Consider the following 13,739-nt stretch of genomic DNA (forward strand, 5'->3'; position numbering starts at 1 on the left):
AATACCCTGTAATATGCAAATGACAAAAACTTACTTGTTGAAAGTGAGGAGGACTTGGAATATTTGCTGCTGAGGAAGATAAGAAATAGCAGCCTTTAGTATGGCTTACAACTCAATGTAAAGAAAACAAAAATCCTTACAACGGAAGCAATCAGTAATATATTGATAAAAAGAGTAAAACTGTAAGTTGTCAAAGATTTTGCCGTGCTTGACTGCACAGTGAGTGCTCACAGAAGCAGCGGTCAACAGACAGATCAAAGCACACAGTAGATGAGTCTCGACACAAGAGCTCTTTAAAGTATTGAAAAGCAAGGATCTTACTTTGAGGACTAAGGTGCACTGCACAGGCCATGGTATTTTCAATTGCCTGAAATGCATGTGCAAGGTGTTCCTTGAATAAGGGAGACAGAAGGAATGAACGCATTTAAATTATGGTGCTGGTAAAGGATATTGAAAATACCACAAACTGCCAAAAGAACAACAAACCCACCCAATTTGGAAGATGTACAGCCAGAGTGTCCCTGAGAAGCAAGTACAGGGAAACTTTGTCTTCAGTACTTCTGGCGTGATCTTAGGAGACATCAGTCCCTAGAAAAGGACATCATGCTCAGTAGGGGGCAGTGAAAGAGGGACAGACCCACAGTGGTTGCACCAATGGCTCAGACTAAACTACAATTGTGAGGATGGTGTAGACTAGGGAAGAGCTTTGTTCAGTTTTACGTGGTATTGCTATGAGTTGGAATCAACTCCAGGGCGCCAAACAACAACAACAACAACAACAACAACAACAACAACAAACTCTTTAATATATACATCCCTGAACTCTGTGTCATAAAGAGAAACAAGTAATTATGAAAATATTACGCAATAAATAATTCAGATCTACAATGATGTGAATGCTTATCCAAAGAAATGCATAATCTGATTACTTGATTTGTTCAAATATTTTTTCAAAACGGAATCTATCATATGTATAGGTTGAGTTATAAATAAATTATGCTCACATTTGTATGCATATATGTATAAATATGTACAAACAAAAACTCTATGACATTTAAGAATATCTTCCTTTATATCTATCACTCTAGCTTTAATATCAAAGAATTCATATAACAGTGATATTCTTTGGGTATGACACATGTGAAAAATGTGCCGACTGTTCATTTTTAAAACCACTTTATGGAGAACCAGTTTCAAAGAAGCCTCCTGATGCTTATATAAGCAACTTGAGTTAAGATATGTAACATATTCAGTATCCATAACCAATCCTATGAATACAAAATAAAGATCAAATGGGACTTCCTTATAGTACCTCAGAGTGAATTCTTGCTGGAGAAGAATCCTTTGGGTTTACAGACGTCTTCTAAGCAGTGATTTTCCTTAGTAACAGATAAACGAGACTGAGGAGCCAAGAGTAGAACTGTCAAAAAATTGTATTTTAATTCAGCCTTACTCAGGACCTTCCCTCTCTCTTTATAGATAAGTTAGGTCCTGTACATTTCCTCTGTTGCATTTATCACCATCTATGGAGCGACTTAAAAATAAAAACAATGTGCTTTACTACCATTGGTGATGTAACGGTTGAGCACTCAGCTGTTTGCAGTTTGACTTGAACCCACACAGTATCTCTGTAAGGGACAGATCTGACCATCTTCTCTGAGACAGGTGATATCCAAGACAAGCCTTTGGGGCAAGTCTATGGACACCTGGCGTCCCCATGCATCAGAATTAACTCCATGCAGCCCCACAGCATACCTGAAGCTGGCTCCTCCCATATCATAGATTGGAATTAATTATTAAGTTCATCTTCCTTAGGCATTCTCTCCCTTTCTTTAAACAACAACATTGGTTTGAAGAGTATATGTTGTGTCTAAATAATACATAGATGTATATATGCATCAAGCCTTCATAGTCCTCCACAGGTTCATTTCCGTATAAGACCGGCAAAACTAGGGATTTCTTCTCTGTTCACCCCCCAAACCCACCTGTTTCTAGGTTCATAATATAGTCTTAAGCTATGAAACATAAATTTTGCCTTTGTTCCCATGTAAAGGATAATAACGGAACACAGTTACAGAGTAGTACGGAAACATTTTTCCTAGATGTTAAAGAGTGGCACATGACTGGCTATTGATGAGGTTCCTCAGAAGAAACAAAGGAAAATAAAAATGAGTAGAGTTTCCTGGCACTGGCAACGTTAGGCCCTCTCTCACTGGAACACCTGCGCAGCTTTGGACACTAGTACTCGGTCCGTGTGGTGCAAATGGTTAGCATGTTAACTACTAACCAAGTGCTTTAAAGTTCTAGTGCACCAGAGTTGCTTTGGAAGAAAGCCTTCTGAAAAATCAGCCACTGAAACAACTATGAAGCACAGATCTACTGGGACACAAACAAAAAAAAAATCTTCATGACTCAGAATACATTCAACAGCAACTGGAGAAGTTCCCAAAAGATGACCTTGAGCTTTTGTGGATGGTTCTGCTCACCTGGTCTAGGATGTCTCCATGTGGCATTGATTCCCTTTTGGTTTTTGTAGGCTCTGTGGTTATCCAAGGGACTCAACATAACCTCAGTCTTTTCTAGGGCCCTTCAGCCTCCTCCAAATGTGACTCACCGTCACTGATCTATCTATCTATCTATCTATCTATCTATCTATCTATCTATCTATCTATCTATCTATCTATCATCTATCTATCTATATATCTATCTAATCTCTCTATCCCTCTATCATCTATCTATACACACATACATATATACACATGCATACATACATATTCAGTAATATATATATTTGTGCCTTTGTTCCCATATAAAGGATAATATATATGACATATTATTATTTATATATACATACATGTTTAACTTTGACTTCTGTTTTATTTTTAAAATGTCAAAATTTTGATAATTATCTTCATTTTCATCATTTCCTCATTTTTAATAGAAATGCTATAATCTCGATTGGGATCTAGGTACCTCTAATAGAGCTATTAGCATTACATATATTTGTTCAAGTGAAAAGAAAAAAGAAGATAACCTGAGGATACGACAAAAATACTTCTGTAAAAACAAAGAAACCTTTATAAAAGAAATACACAAAATTGTAAATCTATTGTTTCTCCATATATCTTCCATCTGGGTCTGTCCATTTCTGAAGTAGTGTTTCTATCTCTTGAATATTTCCCCGAAAAATTCTGTGCTCTTCCATTTACATCACATCAAAATGGCATCTTTGATGACCTCAGAGTGTCCTTTGGGGGAACAATAGGAAGTATGAAGGAAAAAGGACAGGGCTGTAGGGTGGATGGTATAAGGTTTCACCTGCATAGTGAATTTTTATGGCTTTTCTAGTCTTTGTTACTCCCAATAAATGATTGTTCCCTGACAGGTATGGGTAAAAACATCAGGGAACATACTGACTGCATTTTATGATTCAACTGATTACTTAGCAGAGTTCATTGATTGCCATCCCTCTGGGTATAACACGAGTCGCCTTGAAGCAGGCAGGGGGATCGCACCAACTGTAAGACAGGACGGCCAGAAATACAGCAAGTACTTAAGATCCTGCATCTGGTTAGCCTTTCTCTTCCTCGTTTTTGATTCTTTGGAGCTGAGTAGTAGTCTATTATTTGACTAGTTTTCACCAGGTTCTGCAACTTAGTAGAAGGGGAAGATCAACCAGATGGATGTCTTCACGTCCCATGTGGATTTACCAGCTCCCATAAGTAGTGGAGAGCCCAGTCTCTGGAAAGGGACATCCTGCTTGGTAAAGTAGAGGGGCAGCACAACAGAAGCAGCACCTCAAGGAGATGGATTGATATACTGAGTCTAACAATGGGCTCAAGCATAGGAACAATTGTGACAGTGGCCCAGGACTGGGCAGGGCAGTGTTTCCTTCTGCTGTGCATAAGGTGACTGACTGCACAACAATGACGACAGTCCCTCTGCAGCCACTGGAGTGAGCTGAATAAATCTTGGACTTAAAGCAGTCTGCTGAAGGGAAGAGTGGTGGTTGGTCTCAGAGATAATGGAGCAGTAAGTGAAACACTAGGCATTTGGGACATCTTAAATCTCCACATTTTTGAGATTAGTTTTATATTAATTTTCCTAAAAGTAATCATTTCCAGTTTTTCAGTGAAATTCTCATAGAACCTTTGTTAGTACAAAGAATGAGCAGGCTCCTTCTTGTGATCAGGGGGAAAATTCTCAACCCAACATTCTTGGCCATTTTCTCACGAATGCAGTTTTCAATTTTCACAATACTGCTTCATAGTATTCCAGTACTTTTCCTTTCTCATTCAAAAAAACCTATCAATATATCCCATTGGAATCCACAAAACAGCCGCTGTAACATTATGAAGCCTGGCATTTAACTGGCTCAGCAATCCCCATAGGAAGTCAATGTTTTGATTCGATCTCATTAATCTATTATTATTTTTAAAACGAGTGCATTCTGAGAGAACTTGTAGGCAATCATTTATAGCACAGACATGTTTTAACACGATTTCTTTGAAATAAATTTGTGCATGTATGAATTGAAACCTTAATACGGATTCTTTTTGACTATCTCTCTTACATCTAGATATTTTTAAAACAATTATAAACCATGCATTAGGTCACAGATGATGCTCCACAGAAAATGTCTTGCCAATTTTAATGCAATTTTAATATTTGTATCTCAATTATGGGAAGCAATATGAAGTGATCTCTTTTCCAAGGTATACATTAATTGATAAGTAAATATTATCAATGGGGTGATTTAATGAAATCAACAAATACTAGCTGGTTCTGTGTCATTACCATTCAGCTGGTTGCCCTACACCCAGTCCTCCCCACCCATCCCACCCCCACCTGGAACTTTTCTCTACCTTGTACCTAGAGGCTCTTCTACAAAATGAAATAACTGTCCTACTCATTTCCTCCCAGTGCTTTTATGACTGATACAGCTATATTTATAGACTACCATGTCTCACAGTCTATTTCGCCTGACTCTCTCACAACCTTGTCTGGCATCACTATCCTGCACCTCCCTGAATTTAAGACAATGTGATTTGTGTCCTTTTCTTTGAATTTGCCATGAAAACGGCTACAACTGTTTTTGCTAGATCCTATTGAGCCAGTTTCAACTCAGTGACCTCATGCACAGCAGAACTCCTGCCCAGTTCTGCACATACCCACAATTATTCTTGGGCTGAGCTCAGTGTAGCAGGCACTGCGTTAACCCATCTCATCAATGCCCCTCTTTCTTGCTATCCCTCCGCTTGACCCAAAAGGCCATTGTTCTACAAGGACCGGTCTCTCCTGATAACATGTCATCCTTGTCTTTAAGGAAGGTTGAGTTTGGACTTCTTCCAACATGGATCTGTTTGCTTTTCGGACAGTCCAGGGTACATTCACATGTCCTTCCTCAGCAACACAATTCTAACGCATCGACTCTTCTGTGCTCTTCCCGATTGAATGTCCAATTTCCCTGGCCTTTGAGGTTATTACAGCCACACCACAGCTTGACTCAGGCACATCTTAGTCCTCAAGGTAGCATCCTAGCTTTTTATTACTTTGTGTCACAGATTTAACCAATGAATGTCTCATTTGTACTCTTGGCTGCTGCTTCGATGAACATTGATTGTGGATCCAAGCGAGATAAAATCTTTCACAACGTCTCACTTTTCTCTGTTTATCATGATGCTACTAATGCTCCAGGTGGGAGGATTTTTGATTGACTTACATCGAGTTTCAGTCCATGCTAATATTTTTTTCATTTCATTGGAATGCTCTCTGACTCCAACCACACCTTCTCCTGATGTATTGACACTATGAAATGATAGACTACAGTAATAATTAGAGTGTAAAATCTAGGTAAAAGTAGGCAAGATTGAGACTGCATAAACTGTGACTATCAGCAATCATCTCCAGTATCAGAAAAAGACCAATGTAGCCCCCTGAACTATGAAAATATCCCTGACTGGCTTCTAAAGCCATTTGTTTGAGTTGTTCTTCTTTCAGGAGCCTAGGCTTCCAAGACACTCTGTCAGCCATTTAAACACAAAGCTCATTGTTAAAAACAAAATCTGTTCCCTATCCCAGCCTAATTCCAATAGAGAGATGTGGTTGTTGCCTTCTGTGTCCACTTGAACGGGTAGAGGGGTGGAGACAGGTCACAGCTGGATGATGCCTCCCAGGAGGTTCCGCCTCTTTAGAAGAGAGACACTGAAGATCCTGGACCTCTGCAGACCCTGCTGGCGGGGGGCAGTCCCCATGTGGGCCACCTGACCCTGAAAGCTGCCAGTGTCCTCGTGTTTCCCCCGAGTTTGGATGGAAGTGAAGGCCCCCACTGGCCTGTGATTTCCGCGGCTGGATTCATCCTTCTCCATCACTAGCCTCTACAGCTGCTGCCATGCGAAGAGGGCCCTGGCTCATGTAGGGCGTGTGGAGTTGAGCCGGACTGCTCTGGGATTCCTCCCTTCTACATAAATTAGTCTCACCGGTTTTGATTCTCTAGCCAACCCAGCCTAACACAGAAGGAAAGGGCATGGCAGATCTGGTGCATTCACCAAACCACTTATTAAAACGGAATCGGTCATTTCCAAAGAACAAGGAGGATTGGAAAGGCACCCACTTGTGAGATCAACACTTTAGTTGCAATTGACCTTTCACTTTGACAGAGATGAATCCTTTTTCCATCAGTGCTATACTAGAAATCTCAAGGGTGCTCAAATAATGCATTTTAAATTAATTATGTAATTAAAATTGTTTCAGTGCACAGTAATTTCTACTCGGCAAAAGTCATAGCAACCTGGAAATAGAAGACTTCAGCAATCAACCTAGAATATTAAATGCAGATATATATATTTCAAAATTAAAACAGATTTTATGTTTTCCTTAAAAATAGGAAAAATATAAGATACAATCTTGTTATGTACCAATAATCATAAATTTGTGTTCTTCCCTTAGCATTTGATTTTCTTTTGGTAACAAAACCAGTTGTCAAGGACACTGGCACCCAGTAAACACTTTGTTGATTACAAATAATGTGTGGTATATAAATGCCTCTCTTGTGTAAATAAGATGCTACCTTTGCATACCCCTGCGATAACACTGCAAACATTTATTTCTCATCTTTAGGCCTCCCTTCTCCCTAAATATACAGTAGAAATCACAGCTTATTGAAGCTGGGATTCTGTTTCAAAATGACAAATCTGCCTAAAGAAGCACATGAAAACAAAAAGGCCTCAGAATCACTGAGTATAATAAATCACCATGGTAGACAATTAGGAGGACACTGCAAATGGAACATTTGGCATTGTTGTGAACTCAGATGTGCTCTGGCTGCTAAAACAAAGGGAAACCCCTGGATTATCATCCGCACTGTGTTGTTAGCTGCACTGAATTGACTTGCCTCATGATGGCAATCCCAAGCATGAAAATGTTACACAATCCAGCACCACTTTCGTGGAAATTGGTATGAGTAGTCCAAGCGTATTCAGAGTGCCTCCCACTTCAAACTAAAAACAAAAACCCTCCCACTCTCGCCAAGTTGAGTTCAACTCATAATGATCTAATTGGACAGAGTAGAACTGTCCCCAAGGTTTTCCAAGACTGAAATCGTTATGGACATAGAAGCCTCCCCTTCCTGCTTAGGAACAGGTGGTGGTCTAGAACTGTGGAACTGGCCATTAGTAGCTCAACACATAAACCCTTATGCCATCATGTTACTGCCTCCAACTTAGGAAGTATGTCCCAGATATAAATGAGCATTATTAATTGGCTTATATGGACTAATTTTTGAAAGCTTATTGCCAAACTCTTCTTTGTCATCTGAGTGAAATCCTTGCGCATTATTAAACCTGCCAGTGGTGGAGCCTCTGGTGGCATAGCTCCCAAATCATAGCGCCGCACAAACCACTATGTTATGACAGACTGAAAGGCAGGTGGAGCGCCATCCTTGTTCTGTTACATATGTCAAGGGTATCTCCTTACCACCATACAGCCAAAGTATTTGTTCTCATTCGTGACTGTCCAGACAAGGCAAATAAGGTAACCTAGAAATACGATAGCCACACAAGTATGGAAAGTCATTGTTTTTCCTAGTATGTGATTTAAAAAAATCTTTAATAGTTTTATTAAGATAAATTAACATACCATACAATTCAATAGTTCAATCATGAACAGAGTATTTAAAGGTATTTTAATAAAGTGGCTTCTGTAATAAAATTTATTATAATTTAATCCCATTTGATAGTCTGCTACTCTCTATATTTTCTTATATTTGTTAAAAGTAGAAAAATATGGGCATGTAGAAAGGGAGAACCGATCTCCGAGATCTATGTGTAACCTCCTCTCTGGGAGATTGGCAAGGGGGAGGCGGGTGAGGGGAGATGCCGGGGAGTGTAAGATAAGATATAATAATTATTTATAAACTATCAAGGGACCAGGGGTGGGATCGGGGAGGGAGGGGGATGGGGGGAAAAAAGGGAAACCGAGCTGATTCCAGGAACCCAAGTGGAAGGTGAATTATGAGAGTGACGAGTGCAACGAATGTATAAGGGTGCTTTGCTCAATTGATGTATGTACAGATTGTGATAAGAGCCTTATGTGCCCCAATAAAAAGATTTTTAAAAAAAAGAAAAGAAAATGATTAGGGCAAAGAATGTACGGATGTGCTTTGTACAATTGATGTATGTATATGTATATGTATGGATTGTGATAAGAGTTGTATGAGCCCCTAATAAAATGTAAAAAAAAAAAAAAGAAGAACACACACACACACACAAAAGTAGAAAAATAAAGAAAGAGTCTGGAGTCCTACAGGATTGAAGATAAACAAGTGGCCATCTAACTGGGAAACTACAAAGCCCACATGGAAGAAGCACACAAGCCTGTGAGATCATGAGGTGTGAGGGATCAGGGATCAGGCATCAAACACCAAAAAAAAAAAAAAATCATAGCATTGTGAATGAGGGGAGTGCGGAGTGGGGACCCAGGGTCCATCTGTGGGCAATTGGACATCCCCTTGCAGAAGGGCTGTGGGGAGGAGACGAGCTAGTCAGGGTGCAGTGTAGCAATGATGAAACATAATTTTTCTCTTGTTCTTGAATGCTCTCCTCCACCCCCCACTATCATGATCCCAATTCTACCTTACAAATCTGGCTGAACCGGAGGATGTACACTGGTACAGATAGGAACGAGAAACACAGGGAATCCAGGACATAAGAACCCCTCAGAATCAGTGGTGAGAGTGACTATACTGGGAGGGTGGAGGGAAGGTGAGGGAGAAAGGGGAACAGAGTACAAGGATGTACATATAACCTCCTCTCTGGGGGACGGGCAGTCGAGAAGTGGGTGAATGGTGACATTGGACAGTGTAAGATATGACAAAATAATATTTTATAAATTATCAAGGGTTCATGGGAGAGAGGGAGCGGGGAAGGAGGAGAAAAATGAGGAGCTGATACCAAGGGCTCAAGTAGAAAGCAAATGTTTTGAGAATGATGAGGGAAACAACTGTACAAAATGCTTGACGCAATGGATGGATGTATGGATTGTGATAAGAGTTTTGTGAGCCCCAATAAAATGATTTTTTAAAAAAAGAATGGAAGTGCCTGTATCCCACTGCTCTACTAGAGCCAGATCGCTTCTCCTTCTCACTCAACATCAGTGTATGATTTTTCTAAGATAGCCAACTATATTTCTACATTTGCATTATATTTTATAATGTCTTCACTTAATAATTTATCCTTGAAATAAAAATATAGCATTTTTTGAAGAAATTTGAGTACTCACCTACAGATTGTTAGGATGCTATGAGGTTAGCAATTCAAAACCGCAGGCTACTCAGCAGGAGAAAAATGAGGCTTTCTACTACTCTACAGAGTTACAGTCTTGACAACCCACAGGGGAATTTCTGTCCTGTCCTATTGGGTATCTACAGTCAGAATTAACTCAAGGACTGGGAGCTGGTTATTATTGGTATCATGAAATACAATGTGGGCTATTGGCTTTCAAAATGATAAACCAGTCATTCCTACTGAGCGGTTCTACTTGGTAGCTAATGAAATCACCATGAATCAGAATTGTTTGTTTAAATGCTCTGTTGGACTGAAATAAGCTGAATCTGATACATCATATGAATTTGTTAAGCATATAAAATCATGCCTCTGATCTCTCCTATAAATTAAATGTTAAGTTACTAATTTCAAAAATCTTTTTATTCCAGGTTTTTATTTGGATGGTTAATGCCTTAGAGTTTTGCCAGTTAATTATAAATCTGCAACACTAAAATAACAATAAATTAGTCAACAAGACTTGCATATAATTTTGTGTTCATCCATATATTTATCTTTTCTAGAATTAAATATTCAATGAAAATATGAATACATACTCTTGATGAATATCAAGTTTTCATGGCTGTTTGCTGTGTGCAAAGATCTGGATGCAGTAAATGAAAAATTCATCCAGTTTCTCCTAATTTGAATTAGTTACCTTCCGTTATGTGAATAAACACTTTACCACTTTTAATTAACATAGTTTTCTCTCTCTGAACCTATACAAAATATTTCACTAATGAGTGTCATTTTGTCTCATTCTATCAGAATAACTATAATTGTTTCTTCTCTGGCTGTCAAGAGCTGACTGAAAAAAATCAATTTCATCTTGATTTCAATTTTTCATCTTGGTATTCATTTACAGATTACATTTGTAAAGAATGTGCTTGTAATGGAGAAAATCCATACTGGTGTTTAGAATTACTCTTTCAGCTGATATTTAATTAAATCAAGCAAAGTTAACATGCCTACATTTTCTCTAGTATAGAAGAAGAAACAAAAGCTTCCTTCTATGAGGAGACTAATCCTGGAGGCTATAGCCTAAGCTCTATATTAAATTCTAAAATCAAACCAAGTGCCCACTGTATGATGGGGGGAGAGACATGAGTCAGGCTCTGAGTGCCTTTGGCAAGCTCCCGGACCAATCTTGTAAACACTTCTGTCTTCCCCAATGTACTTCTCTCAACCCTGGCCCCATTCCCACTCTAGGGTAATGTTTTGACTTACCACATAGCATGTATGTGTGACGGCTCCCCTTTGCCCTTTGAGTCCTCTCTAGAGCACTTGTATGTAAGCAAAGCACTGGACACCACTATGATCCTGTTTCATTGGTCTCCCCCACGTGGGCAATATGTCTTTGCTTTCCCCGTGGCCTGTCTAAAATTACAATACATTTTCTCTTATAAAGCCCAAACTACTTACTTCTGCAAATTAAACAAATAACAACCACTTCCTAAGGCTTCTGAGCCTGCACCACTTTCTAGGATATGAAGTCTGATCTTTCTCCAGCAGAGTCACAGGAGGGTTTGAGCTGTTAACCTTACAGTTAGCATCCCTACCACTACTCCATGCTCTGTATTTATTACCATATATACTCGTATGTAAGCTGAGTTTTTCAGCACATTTTTTGTGATAAAATTGGGTGCCTCGGTTGATAGTTGGGTCGGCTTATACTCGAGTATATACCGTAGCTGCTTAATGCCTAGCAGGTTATACAATTTTCTGGACTCTGCTGTTTGCTGGGTGGTTTTTCTTCTGTTTGCAAATGTAGTAGGGAGCTGCATAATATCAAAATAAACAAAATAAAACATTGGGATAATATTTTATATACATTAGGTCAGCAAACTGAACGGCATAAGCCAATTTTAAGCCTCAGAAAACGAGCTATGTGAACTTAGCCCCAAACCCTTATCCACTATGATTCAATTAACCTAATGTAGATGGACAATGCCTCTGGGGACATGACCATGATATTTCAAATATTTTTACACATTCATATAGATAAAGGATTCATATAAAAATTTGAAGAAATAGAAAGAAGCATTTTTTTTCCTATGGAACTTTTTGAGAATCTTCCATAAGTTCTTCAGGCCCACCTGCCATTTCATGCTATCCATCACTAAAAGTAATGAATTCATCCCTCTGTGTTGAATGAATGCTTAATGGTGTCCTGTGCTCCCTCAGGCAAGGTTGGTGAAACATCACCTTACATATTTTGGACATGTTGTCAGGAGAAACCAGTCCCTGGAGAAGGACATCATTTTGATAAAGTAGAGGAAGGATATAATACAAAAGAGGAAGAGGAAGGCCCTTGATAAAATGGATCAACACAGTGGCTGCAGCAATGGGCTCAACACAGGAACAATTGTGAGGGTGTCTCAGGTGTGTATGTGGTCAGAACCGAATGGATGGTACCTCACAACAAGTACACACATTTAACTTTAATGTTCTTCTGATGACTTCTTGAACTTAGAGACGAGATCTGGCTTTCAAAAAAAGTTTTCAATGTATGCTCCTTTTGTATGTGTGATAGGGACTTTCTTCTACAATTGTCCTAAGATTTTAGAATGTATAATCACAACAAGTGATTCCAGATGTCGTAGAGTCAGTGAAGGAGCCCTGGTGGCTTGGTGAGTTAGATGTAGAGCTTGGGCGGCGCGATAGTTACGTGTCACCTTGAAGACGCATGAAAGTGTAGGAATGGTATCCAACCTGTCACTCAGGTGACAGTCTGAGTGTGCCCCCTGGTGAGCATGGCCTTCTCATGAAGAGGGTCCAGAGAAACTCTACCTTAACCTTCCTGCTTTCTGGCCACCTTGAGAGCTGCTGGAACCCTGATATATTTCCACCCACCTTGGATTCATGTCTCTTTGCACCAACAAGCCTGTGATATTCAGTAATTCTGCATCATTGCATGTGGCTGCATGAGTCTGACGAGGGACTTACGGACTAGTATTAGACTTAGGGGCTTGAATTGGATTGGGCTGGGATATTTTCTTGATATATACTTGATTCTGGATATAAAGTTCCCTCTTATACATATATGATTGTCTCTGGATTTGTTTCTCTAGTCAATCTGGGCTAACACGGCCTGCTAACCAAAATGTTGATAGTTCAATACACATCCCATCCCCCAATCCCCACTACTCTGCAAGAGAAAGATGAGGCTGTCTACTACCATAAAGATTTACAGTATTAGAAAACATAGGGAGCTGTTCTATTCTGTCCTATAGGATTACTATGAAACCAAACCAAATCAACTGTGGCATTGATTTTATGGGTGTGTGTTTTCTTTTTGATGCTAGCCATTGAAAATCCACCATCTTCCCATAATGTGAATCTGTGGCCGTGAAGTGACTGTACAGCCAGAGCCTACACTTCACAGCTTCCCCTTCATCTCAGAGGACAATGCGTAGCATTCTCGCCAGGGGAATGGAAATTATATCATACATGTGGGCTCTTGAGTTTAACAAGTGAATTTAACTTCACCGCTCTTTTACTGCCTGCCAGTGTGAGAAAGACTCTTTCAGTTGGCTCTTGTAGTGGCCCTAAAAAACCCAAATCTGTACAAAACACTGTTTAGTCTTTAGCACCTCTGACAACTGTTTTTAGGTTTGAGCCCATTGCTGTGACCGCGGTGTCAATCCATTTTTTGAGGTCCTCTTCTCTTTCGCTGGCTCTCTATCCAACGTAATGTCTTTTTGCCAGGACTCATCTCTCTGGCAACATGCCCAAAGTGCATGAGACAAGAGTTCACCCTCTGCTTCTGAGAGTGGTTACTTATACTTCCTCCATAACAGATCTGGTCATTGCTTTTCTGGAAGATCGTAATACTTTCAAAATTGTTTATCAACACCGCAATTCAAATATATCAATTATTTTCCAGTCTTCTTTATTCATTGTGAAGCTGCGATATGTATA

Source organism: Tenrec ecaudatus, chromosome 8, assembly GCF_050624435.1.
Source record: "Tenrec ecaudatus isolate mTenEca1 chromosome 8, mTenEca1.hap1, whole genome shotgun sequence".
NCBI lineage: Eukaryota > Metazoa > Chordata > Mammalia > Afrosoricida > Tenrecidae > Tenrec > Tenrec ecaudatus.